General features: G+C 39.1%; 1 protein-coding gene across 1 annotated transcript in view; it reads right to left on the reverse strand.

The window, feature by feature from the left end:
* Positions 1-17874, reverse strand: part of LOC135093270 (medium-chain acyl-CoA ligase ACSF2, mitochondrial-like) — a 92163-nt gene that overhangs the window by 71163 nt on the left and 3126 nt on the right. The gene's annotated exons all lie outside the window — the stretch shown is intronic.

The following is a 17874-nucleotide window of genomic DNA, read 5'->3' on the forward strand; positions in this document are numbered from 1 at the left end:
GGTTTCATATTATGACCCTGAACAATTTTGTTGATATGCCAAGACATGGTAAAAATAACTTGTGCATTATTTCTGCCAAGGCAGTGACAAAAAAAGTACATTCTCAAGAGTAATATACCCTTTTTTAGTATAGCTTCCAAAATCAGTTATAACTAAGAGAAGAATTATATTTTCCTAAAATAATCACATATAATTATAAATATGTTTCACATAATAGTTGTACCATTTTTTTTCCAAGAATAGATATGTAATACTGAATTCTTTTATAACTAAAATAATTGATTTCCCAAATTAACAACTACTTTAATAATAACAAATATATTCTCACAGCCAATTCATATTATATGCCAGAAAAAAAAAATCCTCACAGCCATTGCACATTATATGAGAGAAAAAATAAATAAATGTATCCTCACAGCCATTGTAGATTATATGTAAAGACAAATTTCAAATAAATATAGCCTCACAACCATTGCACATTATATGGAAGAAAAAAAAAAAAATACACACACTCAACCATTGCACATTATATGTAAGAAAAAAAAAAACTAAATATATCCCCACAACCATTGCACATTATATGTAAGAAGAAGAAAAAAAACTAAATATATCCTCACAACCACTGCACATTATATGGGAGAAAAAAATAAATATATCATCACTGCCATTGCACATTATATGCAAGAAAAATATAATAAGTATATCATCAGAGCTACTGCACATTATATTTAAGAAAATAATAGTAATAAATATATTAACGACAAAGAAATAACGATTATGCATTCGTAGGCTTCATATCCTTTCTTATTCATCTAGGCCTTTGTGTGATATTTTACAAAACACATTTGTTTCTTCTTCAGGCACAGAGAGGCATTGCATTTAGTGTATCTGAAACCTGAAACTCTTTGGGCACAGAGAGCATCGTCGCCTTGACTGGTTTTCTGAGCGTGTTGGCATAGGCCAGTGGTCAATTCCATCATATCGTATTTGATGGCATGGCGTTCTTTACATTGCCCTTCTTGGGTGTTGGTCCTCTGGATATTGGTCTCCCTACACTGACCTCCTGGTTTATCTTCACTAAAGTGCCAGCTATTTCAGCACGAAAGCATTTCAGTGCCATTGAAGATTTCATAGGTGTCTTATACAAAGAAACCAATATATCAGAAAGATCAATACCTCCCATGTCCTTATTGTAAGCTAGTACAATAGAAGGGCAAGGGATGTCAATTTTACGTTTATGATGCTTTTCACAGCTCCTTCAGGTTCAACTCTCATTCAATTACTGTTACTCATTTATTGTCATGCCATTTGATAGCGATGACATCCTCAGATGATTTGTAATCATAGTGATCTCGTTCTTTCTTCTTCTAATAGCATATCTGCTCCGCCACATCTGGATTCTCTCTCTGTGCCAAGAGATTTTATACCAATCAAGGATTCCAATTTCTTTACCAGTTTGTAACTGGTGAAGAAGTTATCACAAAAAAAAAAAACTACACATGAGGAAGGATCAGGGATGGACCTACACAATACCAACATGACTTTTTCACCAAGCAGGAAATCTTTTTCATTCTCAGGTAGATCTTCACCACAAAAGGTTGTTGTACCCTGATACAAGAGTAAATCATACACAATTCCAGATGAACTAGATCTGCATTAAATCTTGAAGCCCCATTTATGAGGCTTATTCTTCACACACTGTCTTACTGTCCCAGCCTTTGTACCCTTGTAGGGCACCGTCACCTCATCTACACTTTGGTAATTACTTCCCTCTGTTTTCTTACACTGTTTGCGAACCATTTCAAACAGAGGTCTTACTTTGTGAAACTTATCATTTTGTGTATTCTTCTCATGGTTGTCAATAAAATGAAATACTTTTTCAGGCATTTTAACCTTTTTGAACTCATTATGTCAGCATAAGTGGATACTTAAAATGTACACTCCAATGAGGACAACTCTCTTCCTTCACACATAACTCCAAGCACCTAATTACACACACACCGTTCACTCAAAATTTAAAATTATCATGACGACTCCTACACCACAAATATCCCCAGGTCGTACTGCTCTCCTGGTATCGAACCTAAGTGTCTTGACACCCCTTCTCAACTTTTTCTTCATTAACTTCTGCAACATTCGCGGTCTTAGATCTAATTTTCAATCTGTAGAACGCCACCATTCCTCTACTAAACTTCATCTTTTCCTCATTGAAACGCAGATGTCTGAGGCAACTGACAGTAGCTCTTTTTCTGTTCCCTCCTACTTTCTCTATCCTCATTTTCAATCTAATGCTCGATGTTGCGTCTATGTGCGTAGTGCCCTGCTCTCATGCTCACGCTCTTGAATCTTTCGAGTTTTCCACTATCTGGCTACAGCTACAGAGTCACTCTCAAACTAAATTTATCTGTTCTGTATATCTCTCACCTAACTCCTCTAACTATAAGAAATACTTTGATTACTTAACTTCCAAAGTGGAACACATTTTGACTCTTCCCTTTTGGGGAAATCTTCATTCTTGGAGACTTCAATGTTCACCACCACCTTTGGCTTTCTTCTTCCTTCATTGACCATCCCGGTGTATTAGGCTTTAACTTTGCTATCCTCCACGACCTAGAGCAATTGGTGCAACACCCTACTCGTATTCCTGACTGTCTTGGAGATACACCCAACATTCTTGATCTTTTCCTAACCCCTAAACCTACTGCTTATGTTGTTACAAAAGTCTTCTCCATTGGGCTCCTCCGATCACAGTCTCATATCTGTATCTTGTCCTATCGCTCCAATCCCTCCTCAGGATCCCCCTAAGCAGAGGTGCCTCTGGCATTTTGCGCCTGTTAGTTGGGGTGGCCTGAGAAGGTATTTTGCTGATTTGATTTTCCCTGGAATGATTACTGCTTCCATTTCAGAGACCCATCTTTGTGTGCCGAGCGCATAACGAAGGTAATAATGTCTGGTATGGAAGCGAACATTCCTCACTCTTTTTCTCGACCTAAACATTCCAAACAGCTTGTTCTCGTGCTATACATGATAGAGAGGTGGCCCAAAAAGGTACTTGAACCTTCCATCACCTGAATTTCATGTACTATATATTTCTGCCCGGAACCATGCCAAATCTGTTCTCCAACTAGCCAAAAAAAAAAAAAAAAACTCCACCATCAACAGAAAGTGTCCCCTCGTGACTTAAGGCACCTAACCAAAAACATCTCCAATAACTTTGCTTCTTCTTCTTTCCCTCATTTATCTCAACCAGATGGTACCACTGCTGTCACATCTATCTCTGAAGCTGAACTCTTCGCTCAAGCCTTTGCTAAAAACTTTACCTTAGATGATTCAGGGCTTGTTCCTTTCTCTTCTCCACCCTCTGATTATTTCATGTTACCCATTAAAATACTTTGCAATGATGTTTTCCATGCCCACGCTGGCGTAAACACTCGGAAGGCTAATGGACCTGATGGAGTGCCTCCTATTGTTCTCCGAAACTGCGCCTCCGTGCTTGCACCTTGCCTAGTCAAGCTCTTTGAACATCTACCTTTCCTTCTCGCTGGAAAATTGCTTACATTCAGTGTATTCCTAAAAAGGGTGACCGTTATAATCCCTCCTATCCCTCCTCGTTATGATACCTTCCTATTGCTTTAATTTCCTCCCTTTCCAATGTTTTTTTTTTTTAATCTCTCCTCAACAGGTAGATTCTTGAACATCTATCACTTCACAACCTTCTATCTGATCGCCAGTATTAGTTCCGTCAAGGCCACTTCACTGATGGCTTTCCTTACTGAGTCTTGGTCATCCTCTTTTAGAGATTTTGGTGAAACTTTTGCTGTTACCTTAGACATCAAAAGCTTTTGATAGTCTGGCACAAAGCTTTGATTTCCAAACTACCTTTCTACGGCTTCTATCTTTCTCTCTGTAATTTCATCTCAAGTTTCCTTTCTGACCGCTCTATTGCTGTTATGGTAGATGACCACTGTTCTTCTAAATCTATTAACAGTGGTGTTCCTCAGGATTCTGTCCTGTCACCCACTCTCTTCCTATTATTCATCAATGATCTTCTAAACTAAACTTCTTGTCCTATTCACTCCTACGGTGATGATGCCACCTTGCACTTTTCCACGTCTTTTCCTAGACGTCCATCCCTTCAGGAAGTAATCAGTTCACGCACGGAAGCCACGGAATGCCTGACTTATGATCTCTCTAAACCTTCTGATTGTGGCAGAACAAAATTAGTATTGTTCAATGCCTCAAAAACTTAATTTCTCCATCTATCAACTCAACACAACCTTCTAGATAACTATCCTCTCTTTTTCAATGACACTCAACTGTCCCCCTCTTCTACACTTAACATCCTCGGTCTGTCCTTTATTTATAATCTAAACTGGAAACTTCACATTTCATCCTTAGCTAAAATTGCTTCTATGAAGATAGGCGTTTCGAGACGTTTCCGCCTGTTTTCTCTCCCTTCCAGCTGCTAACTCTGTATACAGAGGCCTTATCCGTCCTTATATCCTTCAGATGTCTACGGGGGGTTCCACTCACCCTGCTCTTCCAGACAGGTGGAATCAAAAGCTTTAAATTTCATGAGTTCATCTCCTCTAACTGACTGTCTTCAGCTTCTTTCTCATCACCGCAGTGTTGCATCTCTTGCTATCTTCTACCGCTATTTTCATGCTAACTGCTCTTCTGATCTTGGCAACTGCCTGTCTTCCCCCCTCTTGCGGCCTCACTGCACAAGATTTTCTTTTTTTTTTCTCACCCCTTTTCTGTCCACCTCTTGAATGCAATAGTTAACCATTCATCCCTTTCGTTACTTCTGTATTTCCACCTTCCTATGCCTTGAACTCCTTCAAGAGCGAAGTTTCAAGACACTTACCTTTTAATTTTCGACTACTGCTCTGGAACCTATTTGGGGAATGGCATTTCAGTGGGCCCTATTTCTTATTGGATTTTTGTTGCCCTTGGTAGGTGTCCTACATAAAAAAAATAAAAATAAATAAATAAATAAATAAAATAAAATATGTTCCAGAAGCGGCTCCATTTAAAATGAAAAATCAATGTTAGCCACTTTTTTTTTTTTTTATGTAACAGGGGCACTGACCTATGGCAACAAAAATCCTTTAAGAAAGATCATTGCCAAGTTACTGCCGAAAGCCACTTTATTACAAATTTAGCTTTGATCTTGAGTGATGAAACATTATTTTCTGGTATCCAGTTGGTCAGCGGGACTTGCCAGAAGTCTTAAAATCATTTAAATTTGCTGATGGAGATAGTGATGGTGATGGTCTGGTAGGATCAAACAGAAAAAGATTTAGGAGCTATAGCAAGCTGAAAAAAAAAAAAAAATGCATAGAGGCCAGAAATAAAGGAAATTAGGCATTAAAATTAATCTTTAGGAGTGTTAAAAGTAAAAGTCCCAAAGTTATTTTAAAGTTGTATTTGGCGGTAGATTATGGTGTGCATTTCTGATCCCCATATTATAAGAAGGGTATAGGTCTAGATTTATTGCAATCAATAAAGAGGAGAATAATAATAATAAAAAAATTAAATGGTGTGAGGACTGAGAAGTATTTCTTACGAAAGGAGATTGGAGTTTTTATGTTACTTAGAGAGGCGAAGGTTAAGAGGGAATCTGATAAAGGTCTTTAAGTTGTACAAGTGATATAACAGGGGTGACATAAGCAAAATTCTCAGGGCCGATAATCAGGTAAGGACAAGACATAATGGATTCAAGCTAGAAAATGTTAAATTTGAAAAGGAGATTGGTTCTCAAATAGAGTGATAGATAAATGCAATGGACTCAGTAATCAAGGTACACTATGTAGCAAAATTTCACTTTTGTCTTGTCCTTGGCCCCAAACTATTAGTTTTAATGTCAGGTAAAGACCTTTACAAAATCTCATTTGCTTATCAAATTGCTTTTGAAATGTTGCAAATAAGTGAAAATTATGAAAGAAAGAATATAGTGTTCTAAAGATTTTTAATTTCAATAAGATCATTCTTGAACTGACGAGATCTAGCAAGAAATTTCTCATATTTAGAAAAATTTGCTTACATTTCAGAAATCTCAAATCTTTCAGATTCTATCAGACGATTCTGGAAGTTTCTAGAACATTTTAGAACATTCTATTCAATGTAAACATTTCCAGAATATTCTAGAACTTTCTAGAATACAGTACAATATGTAAAAGTATTAAGAATTTCCTAGAAGCTACAAGAATTTTCTAGAAAGATTCAGAATATTATAAAGTAGGTTAAAGAATATTTTATAAAAATTGAGAACATTCTGGAACACATTCTAGAAAGACTGAGAATATTCTAGAGTACTCCTTGACAATATAAAAGTAGGGGCTTGCAAACCACCTATCAGTCTGTGGTTGAGCCCACAGCCTATCCTTTCTCTAACTTTCTTTAACCTTTCTCTTCCCATCCACTTTTTCTTTAGCTAGCTGACTGTCTTCCCCCTTAAAAGAAGAAAAAAAAAAAAAAAAAAAAAAAAAAAAAAAAAAAAATATATATATATATATATATATATATATATATATATATATATATATATATATATATATATATATATATATATATATATATATATATATATATATATATATATATATATATATAAAGTTCTGCTTTGGCTGCCTGAAAAGACATATCACAAGAGGTGAATTGCCATGAAGAGGCTGCAGCCATTCTTCAGATGCATTCTGCTACATATGTGGTCAGTTCATTAAGACAAGAGAAAAGAAGTTTTCTGGAAGCATCTGGAAAAATGTATGAAACATACGAAGCATATTTTGCTGTGCCAGTTGGGGACGAAGACAAGACCTCATTTTGCTTGTGAGCATTGTAAGAGAACACTAGAAGTTAAAATAGCTGTTAGTTTCTCAAGAGTTAAATCCAATTAAGAATTAAGAATAAAAATAAAATAAGTTTAACAGAAACTCATACTGTTGTTCTTTTACAGGATGATTTAGCGGGGAAAGCAGAGCCATGTTATTTCCTATTCCTAGAATATGGCGAGAACCTACTGATCACTCAACTGACTGCTTTTTCTGCATGATGGATCCTTCCAAACGCCGATCTGGGAAAAATGCACCTGCTATTTTCTCTCCAGACATTCCATCTTCCATTGCACCAGTACAACACAGTGCTGATCTTCCTGTACCAGCTCCTCCAGGAAGAAGTCAACCATCAGAAGATAGCAGCAAGTCAGAAGATAAGCTAAATAGAGAGGAAGACTTTGACATCACAAATACATGTTGTAGTTGAGAGGAATCCTTACTACCCAAACAAAAGAGACTTAGTGACCTCATCAGAGGTCTTGGTTTGACAGTCAAATGGTGAGCTTTTGATTTCAAGGCTGAAGAAATGGGATTTACTTCATGACAGTGTGCAAGTGACCAGCCAAAGAAAACGTTACAGACATTTCTCCAGCTTCTTTGCAAAGGAGGATAGGCTATGCTACTGCAATGATGTATCAGACTTGTTTAATGCTATTGGAATTGCTTGCAATGCAGATGAATGGAGACTCTTCATTGACAGCTCCTCCAAAAGCCAGAAAGCTGTATTTCTGCACAATGGAAACAAGTATCCATCTTTGCGTCTTCCTCATTATGTGCATCTTAAGGAGGACTACAGCAGTGTAAAGCTTCTGGAAAATTTGAACTACAAGAATTATGGCTGGGAAGTTAATGGAGACTTCAAGATGGTGGGTTTCTTGATGGGACTGCAAGGAGGTTTTACCAAGAATCCCTGTTTTCTTTGCCTTTGGGACAGTAGAGACAGAGCAGCACTTTACCAAAGAAAGCATTGGCCTCCAAGGACTGACACTACAGTGGGGCACACGATATCAAACATGAACCATTGGTGAATCCTTAAAAGGTTTTGTTTCCTCCACCACATTTCAAACTGGGTCTCATGAAACAGTTTGTTACAGCTCTTGACAAGGAGTCTGCTGCCTTCAAATATCTTCAAGACTTCTCTCCTAAGCTTTCAGAGGCAAAGGTGAAAGCTGGCATCTTTAGTGCACCACAAGTAAGGAAAATTATGGAGTGCTCAGAATTTCTACAGAAGCTCACAGAAAGGGAGAAAAAAGCTTGGGAGTGTTTCATTGCTGTTATACAGGGCTTGACAACAACAAGGCTGATAACTATATGGAACTGTTTGAAGCTTTAGTGAAAACCTATGGTGAGATGGGTTGCAGAATGTCCTTGAAGGTCCATATCCTAGATGCTCACCTCGACAACTTCAAGAATATGGAACTGTTTGAAGCTTTAGTGAAAAGCTATGGTGAGATGGGTTGCAGAATGTCCTTGAAGGTCCATATCCTAGATGTTCACCTCGACAACTTCAAGAATATGGGAGCATATTCAGAGGAACAAGGGGAGCACTTCCACCAAGATATAATGGACTTTGAACAGAGATATCACTGCCCTGAAGTCTGATATATTTTGTCAAATGAACGGAAGTTGTAGAAGTATGTCAAAATAGGTTAAAGTAAAGAAAGCTTGATGATGTCGTCTTTACAAATCCACGCTTTGGTTAGTGTTAGTGGATTACCCTGTGCAACCTTTCATATTTATCATTTTCTATATTTTTTTTCTGTTTTTTTTTATTGTACTTTTATTTAATTTTCCATTCATTTACTAGCAACTGTTGTCTGATTTGATGATCAGGTCTTGTTTAATATAACGGTTATAGTTTATAATGGAATGGCTTTGCATTGTTTTATATATATATATATATATATATATATATATATATATATATATATATATATATATATATATATATATATATATATATATATATATATATATATATATATATAATTGTGGAATAATAGGAAATAAATTTTCTTGTTTACTAAGAGGCAGGAATTCGTCAAAATTGGAGCTTTAGCTTTCCAATGCCATATGTTAAATATAAATTCCCTCGTGACTTCTGGCATCTAACCAAAAAGATTTCCAATAACTTTGCTTCTTTTTCTTTCCCTCCGGATGGCACCACTGCTATCACATCTATCTCTAAAGCTGAACTCTTCGCTCAAACCTTTGCTAAAAACTCTTCCTTGGACGATTCAGGGCTTGTTCCTCCCTCTCCTCCACCCTCTAACTACTTCATGCTACCTATTAAAGTTCTTCGCAATGATGTTATCCATGCCCTCCCTGGCCTAAACCCTCGGAATGCTTATGGACCTGATGGGGTCCCTCCTATTATTCTCCGAAACTGCGCCCTTGTGTTTGCACCTTGCCTTGTCAAACTCAAACTCTTTCAGTTCTGTCTGTCAACACCTACCTCTCCTTCTTGCTGCAAGTTTTCCTACATTCAGCCTGTTCCTAAAAAGGTTGACCGTTCTAATCTCTCAAACTACCGTCCTATTCCTTTAATATCCTGCCTGTCTAAAGTTTTTTTTTTTGTCTATCCTCAACAGGAAGATTCTTAAACATCTATCACTTCACAACCTTCCATCTGATCGCCATTATGGATTCTGTCAAGGCCGCTCTACTAATGTTCTGGCTTTCTTTACTGGGTCTTGGTCATCCTCTTTTAGAAATTTTGTTGAAACTTTTGCAGTTGCCTTAGACATATCAAAAGATTTTGATAGAGTCTGGCACAAAGCTTTGATTTCCAAACAATCCTCCTACACCTTCTATAATTCTCTCTGTAAATTCATCTCAAGTTTCCTTTCTGACCGCTCTATTGCTGCTGTGGTAGACGGTCACTGTTCTTCTCCTAAATCTATCAACAGTAGTGTTCCTCTGGATTCTGCCCTGTCACCTACTCTCTTCCCATTATTCATCAATGATCTTTTACACCAAACTTCTTGTCCTATCCACTCCTACGCTGATGATACCACCCTGCACTTTTCCATGTCTTTTCGTAGACTTCCAACCCTTCAGGAAGTATACAATTACGCAGGGAAGCTACAGAACGCCTGATTTCTCTAAAATTTCTGATTGGGGCAGAGCAAACTTGGTATTGTTCAATGCCTCAAAAACTCAATTCCTCCATCTATCAACTCAACACCTTTCAGACAACTATCCCCTCTTCTTCAATAACACTAAGATGTCCTCCTTTTCCTTAACTGAACACCCTCGGTCTGTCCTTTACTTATAATCTAAACTGGAAACTTCACATCTCATCTCTAGCTAAAACAGTTTCTATGAAGTTAGGCATTCTGAGACGTCTTCGCCAGTTTTTCTCACCCCCCAGCTGCTTACTCTATGCAAGGGCCTTATCTGTCCATGTACGAGTATGGAGTATGCTTCACATGTCCTGGGGGAGGGTTTCCGCTCATACCGCTCTTTTAGACAGGATGAAATCAAAAGGTTTTCGTCTCATCAACTCCTCTCCTCTAACTGAGTGTCTTCAGCCTCTTTTTTTTTTTTTTTTTCATGCTAACTGCTCTTCTGATCTTGCTAACTACATGCCTCCCCTCCTCCCGCGGCCTCGCTGCACAAGACTTTCTTCTTTCTCTCACCCCTATTCTGTCCACTTCTCTAATGCAAGAGTTAACCAGTGAGCAGTAGTACTGAAACCTCTCTCTTGAAGGAATTCGTCATAGGAAGATGGAAATACAGAAGCATGTAGGGAGTTCCACAGTTTACCAGAGAAAGGAATGAATGATTGAGAATACTGGTTAACTTTTCCATTAGAGAGGTGGACAAAATAGGGGTGAGAAAAAGAAGAAAGTCTTGTGCAATGAGGCCACGGGAGAAGAGGAGGCATGCAGTTAGCAAGATAAGAAGAGCAGTTAGCATGAAAATAACAGTAGAAGATAGTAAGCAAAAGCTTCTGATATGTCTAAGGCAACAGCAAAAGTTTCACCAAAATATCTATAACAGGATGACCAAGACTCAGTAAGGAAAGCCAGATCACCAGTAGAGAGACCTTGATGGAAACTTGATGGTTGGCCTTGCTGGTTGTGAACTGATAGACATTTAAGAACATTCCTGTTGAGGATAGTTTCAAAAATTTTAGAAAGGCAGATAATTAATAGGACGGTAGTTTGAGAGATTAGAACGGTCACCCTTTTTAGGAATGCAGGCAAACTTTCAGCAAGGAGGTAAGGTAGATGTTGACAGACAGGGTTGAAAGACTGACTAGACAAGGTCCAAGCACGGAGGCGCAGTTTCGGAGAACAATAAGAGGGACCCCATCAGGCCTTCCGAGGGTTTAGACCAGCGAAGGCATGGAAAGCATCATTGTGAAGAATTTTAATAAATAGCATGAAGTGGTCAGAGGGTGGAGGAGAGGGAAGAACAAGCCCTGAGTTTTTAGCAAAGGTTTGAGTGAAATGTTCACTTTTAGAGATAGACGTGATAGCAGTGGTGCCATGTAGTTGAAATAAAAGAGGGAAAGAAGAAGCAAAATTATTGGAGGTATTTTTGGCTAGGTGCCAGAAATCAAAAGGGAAATTAGATCTTGAAAGATTTTGACACTTTCTGTTAATTGAAGGAGTTTTTTGGCTAGTTGGAGAACAGACTTAGCATGGTTCCGGGTAGAAATATAAAGCGCATGAGATTCTGGAAATGGAAGGCTTAAACACCTTTTTGTGGGCCACCTCTCTATCATGTATTTCCAAATCTTAGTTTAAGTCGAGAAAAAAAAGTGAGGTATGTACTCCTCCATGCTAGACACTATCACCTCTGTTATGCACAGAGACGGGTCTTTGACATGGAAGCAGTAGTCGTTCCAAGGGAAATCAACAAAATACCTCCACAGGTCTCCCCCAGTAAACAGAGGCAAAACGCCAGAGTCACCTCTTCTTAGGAGGATCCTGAGGAGGGATTGGAACGATAGGACAAGAAACAGATATGAGACTGTGATCGGAGGAGTCCAACAGAGAAGATAGGGTAACAGCATAAGCAGAAGAATTAGAGGTTAGAAAAAGGTCAAGAATGTTGGGCGTATCTCCAAGACGGTCAGGAATACAAATAAAGGGTTCCACCAATTGTTCTAGGTCGTGGAGGATAGCAAAGTTGAAGGCTAGTTCACCAAGATGGTCAGTGAATGGAGAAGAAAGCCAAAGCTGGTGGTGAACATTGAAGTCTTCAAGAATGGAGATCTCCGCAAAAGGGAAGAGTCAGAATGTGCTCCACTTTGGAAGTTAAGTAGTCAAAGAATTTCTTATAGTCAGAGGAGTTAGGTGAGAGGTATACAGCACAGATAAATTTAGTTTGAGAGTGACTCTGTAGTAGTAGCCAGATGGTGGAAAACTCGGAAGATTCAAGAGCATGGGCACGAGAACAGGTTAAGTCATTGCGCACATAGACGCAACATCCAGCTTTGGATTGAAAATCAGGATAGATAAAGTAGGAGGGAAGAGAAAAGGGGCTACTGTCAGTTGCCTCAGACACATGTGTTTCAGTGAGGAAAAGAAGAGGTTTAGTAGAAGAGAGGTGGTGTTCTACAGATTGGAAATTATATCTAAGACTGCGAATGTTGCAGAAGTTAATTAAGAAAAAGTTGAGGGACTGTCAAGTCACTTAGGATCGATATCGGAAGATCAGTAAGACCTGGGGACATTTGTGGTCCCCTCCCCATTTGGGTGCTCCAAGGCTGGAGTCGCCATGATAATTCTGAATTTTGAGTGAGGGGTTTGTGTGTAATTATGTGCTTGTAGTTTTGTTTACCAGAGACTAAAGTTGTCTTTAGAGAGGGCAGGCTGTGACTGCCCCCTTGCATTGTGAGACAGAAAGGGAAACGTTCAGTGAGGCCACAGCTGGGTTTAATGATAAATTCAGAGCAGCCCCTGATCCAGTGCTTTAGACCTCACAAGGAGTAATTATCGTTTCGGCATGTGCTTACTGCCTCCTCCTCTTGAAACCTTCCTCTTGAAAGAGTTCAAGTAATAGGAAGGAGAAAATACAAAAGCAGATGGAGTGTTTCAGAGTTTTCCAGAGAGAGAGATGAATGATTGAGAGTACTGGTTAACTCTTGCATTAGAGAGGTGGACAGAATAGGAATGAGAGAAAAAAAATTGTACACCGAGGCCGCGGGAGGAGGGGATTCATGCAGTTAGCAAGATGAGAAGAGCAGTTACCGTGAAAATAGCAGTAGAAGATAGGAAGAGATGCAACATTGCGGTGATGAGAAAGAGGCGAAGACGACTCAGAACGCTAAACTTCATAAAAGCTGTTTTAGCTAAAGATGAGATGTGAAGTTTCCAGTTTAGATTATAAGTAATAGACAGACCAAGGATGTTCAGTACAGAAGAGTGGGACAGATGAACTGAAGAAGAGGGGATAGTTATCTGAAAGGTTGTGTCAAGCAGATAGATGGATGAATTGAGTTTTTGAGGCATTGAACATTACTGAGTTTGCTTTGCCCAGTCATTAATTTTAGAGAGATGAGAAGTCAGGCGTTCTGTAACTTCCCTGCATGAGCTATTTATTTCCCGAAGGATTGGACGTCTACAAAAAGACGTGAAAAAGTGCAGGGTTGTATCATCGGAGTAGGAGTGGATAGAACAAGAAGTTTGGTTTAGAAGATCATTGATGAATAATAGGAAGAGAATGGGTGACATGACAGAACCCTGTGGAACACCACTGTTAATATACTTAGGAGAAGAACAGTGGCTGTCAACTACAGCAGCAATAGAAGTCAGAGAGAAAACTTGAGATAAGGTTAGAGAGATGGATAGAAACCGAAGGAGGGTAGTTTGGAAATCTAAGCTTTATTCCAGTCTCTATCAAAAGCTTTTGGTATGTATAAGGCAACAGTAAAGGTTTCACCAAATTCCATAAAAGAAGATGACCAAGATTCAGTAAGGAAGAACGCCAGAAGATCACGACAGAACTCATACTGGCGATCAGTTAAAAGGTTGTGAAGTGACAGATGTTTAATAATTTTCCTGTTGAGGATAGATTAAAAAACTTAAGAGGCAGGAAATTAAAGCAATAGGATGGTAGTTTGAGGGAAGAGAGCAGTCACTCTTTTTAGGAACAGGTTGAATGTAGGTAAACTTCCAGCAGGAAGGAAAGGTAGATGTTAATAACAGAGTTGGAAAAGTTTGACTAGGCAAGCTACAAGCACGGAGGCACAGTTTCGGGGAACAATAAGTTAGATCTTGACTCCATCAGATCCATACGCCTTCTGAGGGTTAAGGCCAGCGAGGGGTCGGAAGGTGGAGGAGAGGGAGGAAGAAGCCCTGAATCATCATCAGATCCATATGCCTTCTGAGGGTTAAGGCCAGCGAGGAGTCGGAAGGTGGAGGAGAGGTAGGAAGGAGCCCTGAATCATCAAAGGTGGAGTTTTTATCAAATGTTTGAGCGAAGAGTTCAACTTTAGAGATAGGTGAGATAGTCATCTGTTTAAAATGAAAGAGGGAAAGATGAAGAGGTAAAGTTATAAGAGATGTCTTTGACTAGGTGCTTGAAATCACGAGAGAAGTTAGATCTTGAAAAATGTTCCCAATCTCTCTTAATGAAGGAGTTTTAGGCTAGTTGAAGAACAGACTAGGCATGATTCCGGACGGAAATATAAGATGCATGAGATTCAGGTGATGGAAAGCTCAAGTACCTTTTGTGGGCCATCTTTCTATCATGTATAGCACGAGAACAGGTTGTGTTAAACCAAGGTTTAGGGCTAGAGAAAGAGTGAGGAATGCATGCCTTTATGCCAGACACTATCACCTTTCTTACGCGCTCAGCACACAGAGGCGGTTCTCTGACATGGAAGCAGTAGTCATTCAATGGTAAATCGGCATAACATTTCCTCAGGTCCCACCAATTAACAGAGGCAAAACACCAGGGGCACTTCCGCTTTTGGATTGCAGCGATAGGACAAGATAGAGATATAAGATTGTGATCGGAGGAACCCAGCGGAGAAGATAGGGTGACAGCATAAGCAGGATAAGAGGTGAGGAAAAGGTCAAGAATGTTGGTCGTATCTACAAAACGGTCAGGAATACGAGTGGAGTGTTGTACCAGTTGCTCTAGGTCATAGAGGATGGCAAAGTTCACCAAGATAGTCATTAAAGGGAGGGGAAAACCAAAGCTGGTGGTAAACACTGAAGTCTTTAAGAATGGAGATCTCCACAAAAGGAAAGAGTCAGGATGTGCTCCATTTTCGAAGCTAATTAATCAAATCATTTTATAGCCAGGAGCTAAGTGAGAGGTATACAACACATATTTGAGAGTCACTCTGTAGTCGTAATCAGATGGTGGAAAGTGTGAAAGGTTCAAGAGCGTGGGCACGTAAGCAATTTAAGTCGTTGCACAGATAGATACAACATTCAGCTTTGTATTTTAAAATGAGGATGAAGAAAGTAGAAGGGAACAGTGAAGTATTACTGTCAGTTGCCTCAGACAGCTGTGTTTTAGTGAGGAAAAGATAAGGTTTAGTAGAGGGGAGGTGGTGTTCTACAGATTGAAAATTATATTTTAGGCCGTGAATATTGAAGGAGTTGAGAAAAAGTTGAGGGGGGTGTCAAGACACTTAGGATCGATACCAGAAGAGCAGTCCGACCTGGGGACATTTGTGGTCCCCTCCCCAGATAGGTACTACGAAGCTGGTGTAAGAGTCTCCATATTGAATTTAGGATTTTGAGTGAAGGGTGTGTGTGCAATTAAGTGCATGTAATTTTGTGTGAAGGAAGAAAGTTGTCCTTAGAGGGCAGGCAGTGACACAGCGAGGTCACAGCTGAGTTATTGATGATTTCACAACATCCCTTAACCCAGTGCTTCAGACAGGTGTCTTCTAGCACCTCCTTTCCGTACAAACTCGTCTCTTGACCTTCGTTGAGTGAATCAAGTTGTCGCAAACAAGTTTGTCATATGATAAGTTGTAAGTTGTGAACTTTCAGCATCTGAGTTGGTACAAATTTTTAACTGCTATAATTCATTTATCTGTTTGAAATACAAGTTACTAGTGAATCATTTCACTGCAAGGGTTTTTTTTTTTTCTTACAAACACCTACTACTCTCTGTGCACTGATTTCTATACAAATGCTCTTGATCTGACCTGTAGCCTAAAAGAGACAAAATTAACCTTCTATTCCTTCTTTTTATTTTCTAAGTCAGCGCTAACAATTTCTTATTAAGTTCTCAGTTTTAACATAGCAGTAAAAAGTAAGGCTAGTAATGTATTTATTGGTGTGCGCGCCTTAGGGCGCTGGTGTATGTCAGTAACTGAGCAGTTGTCAGACCTGTTGTCACTTTTGTTACGCATCTTCGAACTTAGAAAATGTGTTGAGTTTTCCCTGAAAAGACTGTGAGCTTGATGTAAGGAATACGGGTAAAGAATAAGGGTAACTTTTGTAAATGTGTGTGTGTGTGTGTGTGTGTGTGTGTGTGTGTGTGTGTGTGTGTGTGTGTGTGTGTGTGTGTGTGTGTGTGTGTGTGTGTGTGTGTGTGTGTGTGTGTGTGCGTGTGTGTCTGTGTCAATATGTCTTCATGTGCCTGGCTAAATGTCCGTGGTACATCTCTACCTACTTGTCTGTTTATTGGGCCGTTAGTCTGCTGAAAAAAAATATATTTGTATGCTTTTCTATTGTCTTCAAGCAAACGTCTTGTTATGCTTTGATGTACCTTGATATTCTCTCTCTCTCTCTCTCTCTCTCTCTCTCTCTCTCTCTCTCTCTCTCTCTCTCTCTCTCTCTCTCTCTCTCTCTCCAGAACAATCATATAAACTTTTTTTTTTCAGCTTTCGAACAGTACATTAAAATCAAATTATAGTCTCCTTTAGACGCTTCTTTTTGTTACTATATATAAGATCATCTCCCTGGAAATCTTTGGAAAAAAACTGCAATAATATTACTACTTGTATGAATGAAGTATTGTGTAGGTGTGTGGTAATGAATGGATGATCATATATTTACATTTTGAATGCGTGTAGCCAAAGTGTGATGGGTGCGCAGCCGCGTCCAGACCTTGGCTAGCTATTGAGTGGGTACACAGCCGTTGCATTCTATTTTTCTCCATTCGTCTACAGGCTCGGCGCGGTCAGGGTCGCCGCCGCAGGGCGTGTTGGCCACACTGCCTTGCACTCCATACGAGTGACCGGGTGGCGACACCTTGCGGTCAGCGTGTCAAGGTATGATGTGTGTGTGTGTGTGTGTGTGTGTGTGTGTGTATCAGAAAGCGATAGCTAGACACGCGGACACACAGTCATAATCGGATGGCAATATTTTTTTTGTAAGGCGTAGAAAATTATTATTAGTTTTATTAAACCAATTAATCGATTACTAATTGTTTGTATATTTATTTTTTTATTATTTGTTTCTTTACTTGCTTGTATTATTATTTTTTTATTATTATTTTACATATACTAATTAAGTAATTAATTCATTTATTTTGCAGACAATTGTTGTAAGTGAGGCTTTTGGTCTCTCCGACCTCCGTATGGCAGCATCGTAGAAAGAGGCTGTTGTTGTTGTTGTAGTTTTAGTTGTCGTTGTTGTTGTTGTTGTTGGGATGGGATTATCTAGTTGTAGGTAAAAAAAATAAGGGTGTAGAAAACATATGAAAAAAAACCCCAATAAAACAAAGAAAAGTAACCCCTGTCCCTGTTCTCTCCTAGATGTAAGTGTAGTGCGTATAATCGGAACTTGCATGAGGAACCTCCCCTGCCAGCGCGTCACAAATGAAACTCCAGGTGAAGAGGACAGCACAACATTCGGTGTTCCTTTGTGGCAATCTGTCTTCACCCTGAGAGAGAGAGAGAGAGAGAGAGAGAGAGAGAGAGAGAGAGAGAGAGAGAGAGAGAGAGAGAGAGAGAGAGAGAGAGAGAGAGAGAGAGAGTTCAAATACCAATTATATACAGTAAAATCCCTCTCATCCGGCATTCGAGTATCCGGCAGCTTCAAGTATCCGGCACATTTTTCCCCGAACCTTAAAATCAATAAAAAATCAATGTGTACTCATAAAATCAATT

This window comes from Scylla paramamosain, chromosome 42, assembly GCF_035594125.1.
Source record: "Scylla paramamosain isolate STU-SP2022 chromosome 42, ASM3559412v1, whole genome shotgun sequence".
Classification (NCBI taxonomy): Eukaryota; Metazoa; Arthropoda; class Malacostraca; order Decapoda; family Portunidae; genus Scylla; species Scylla paramamosain.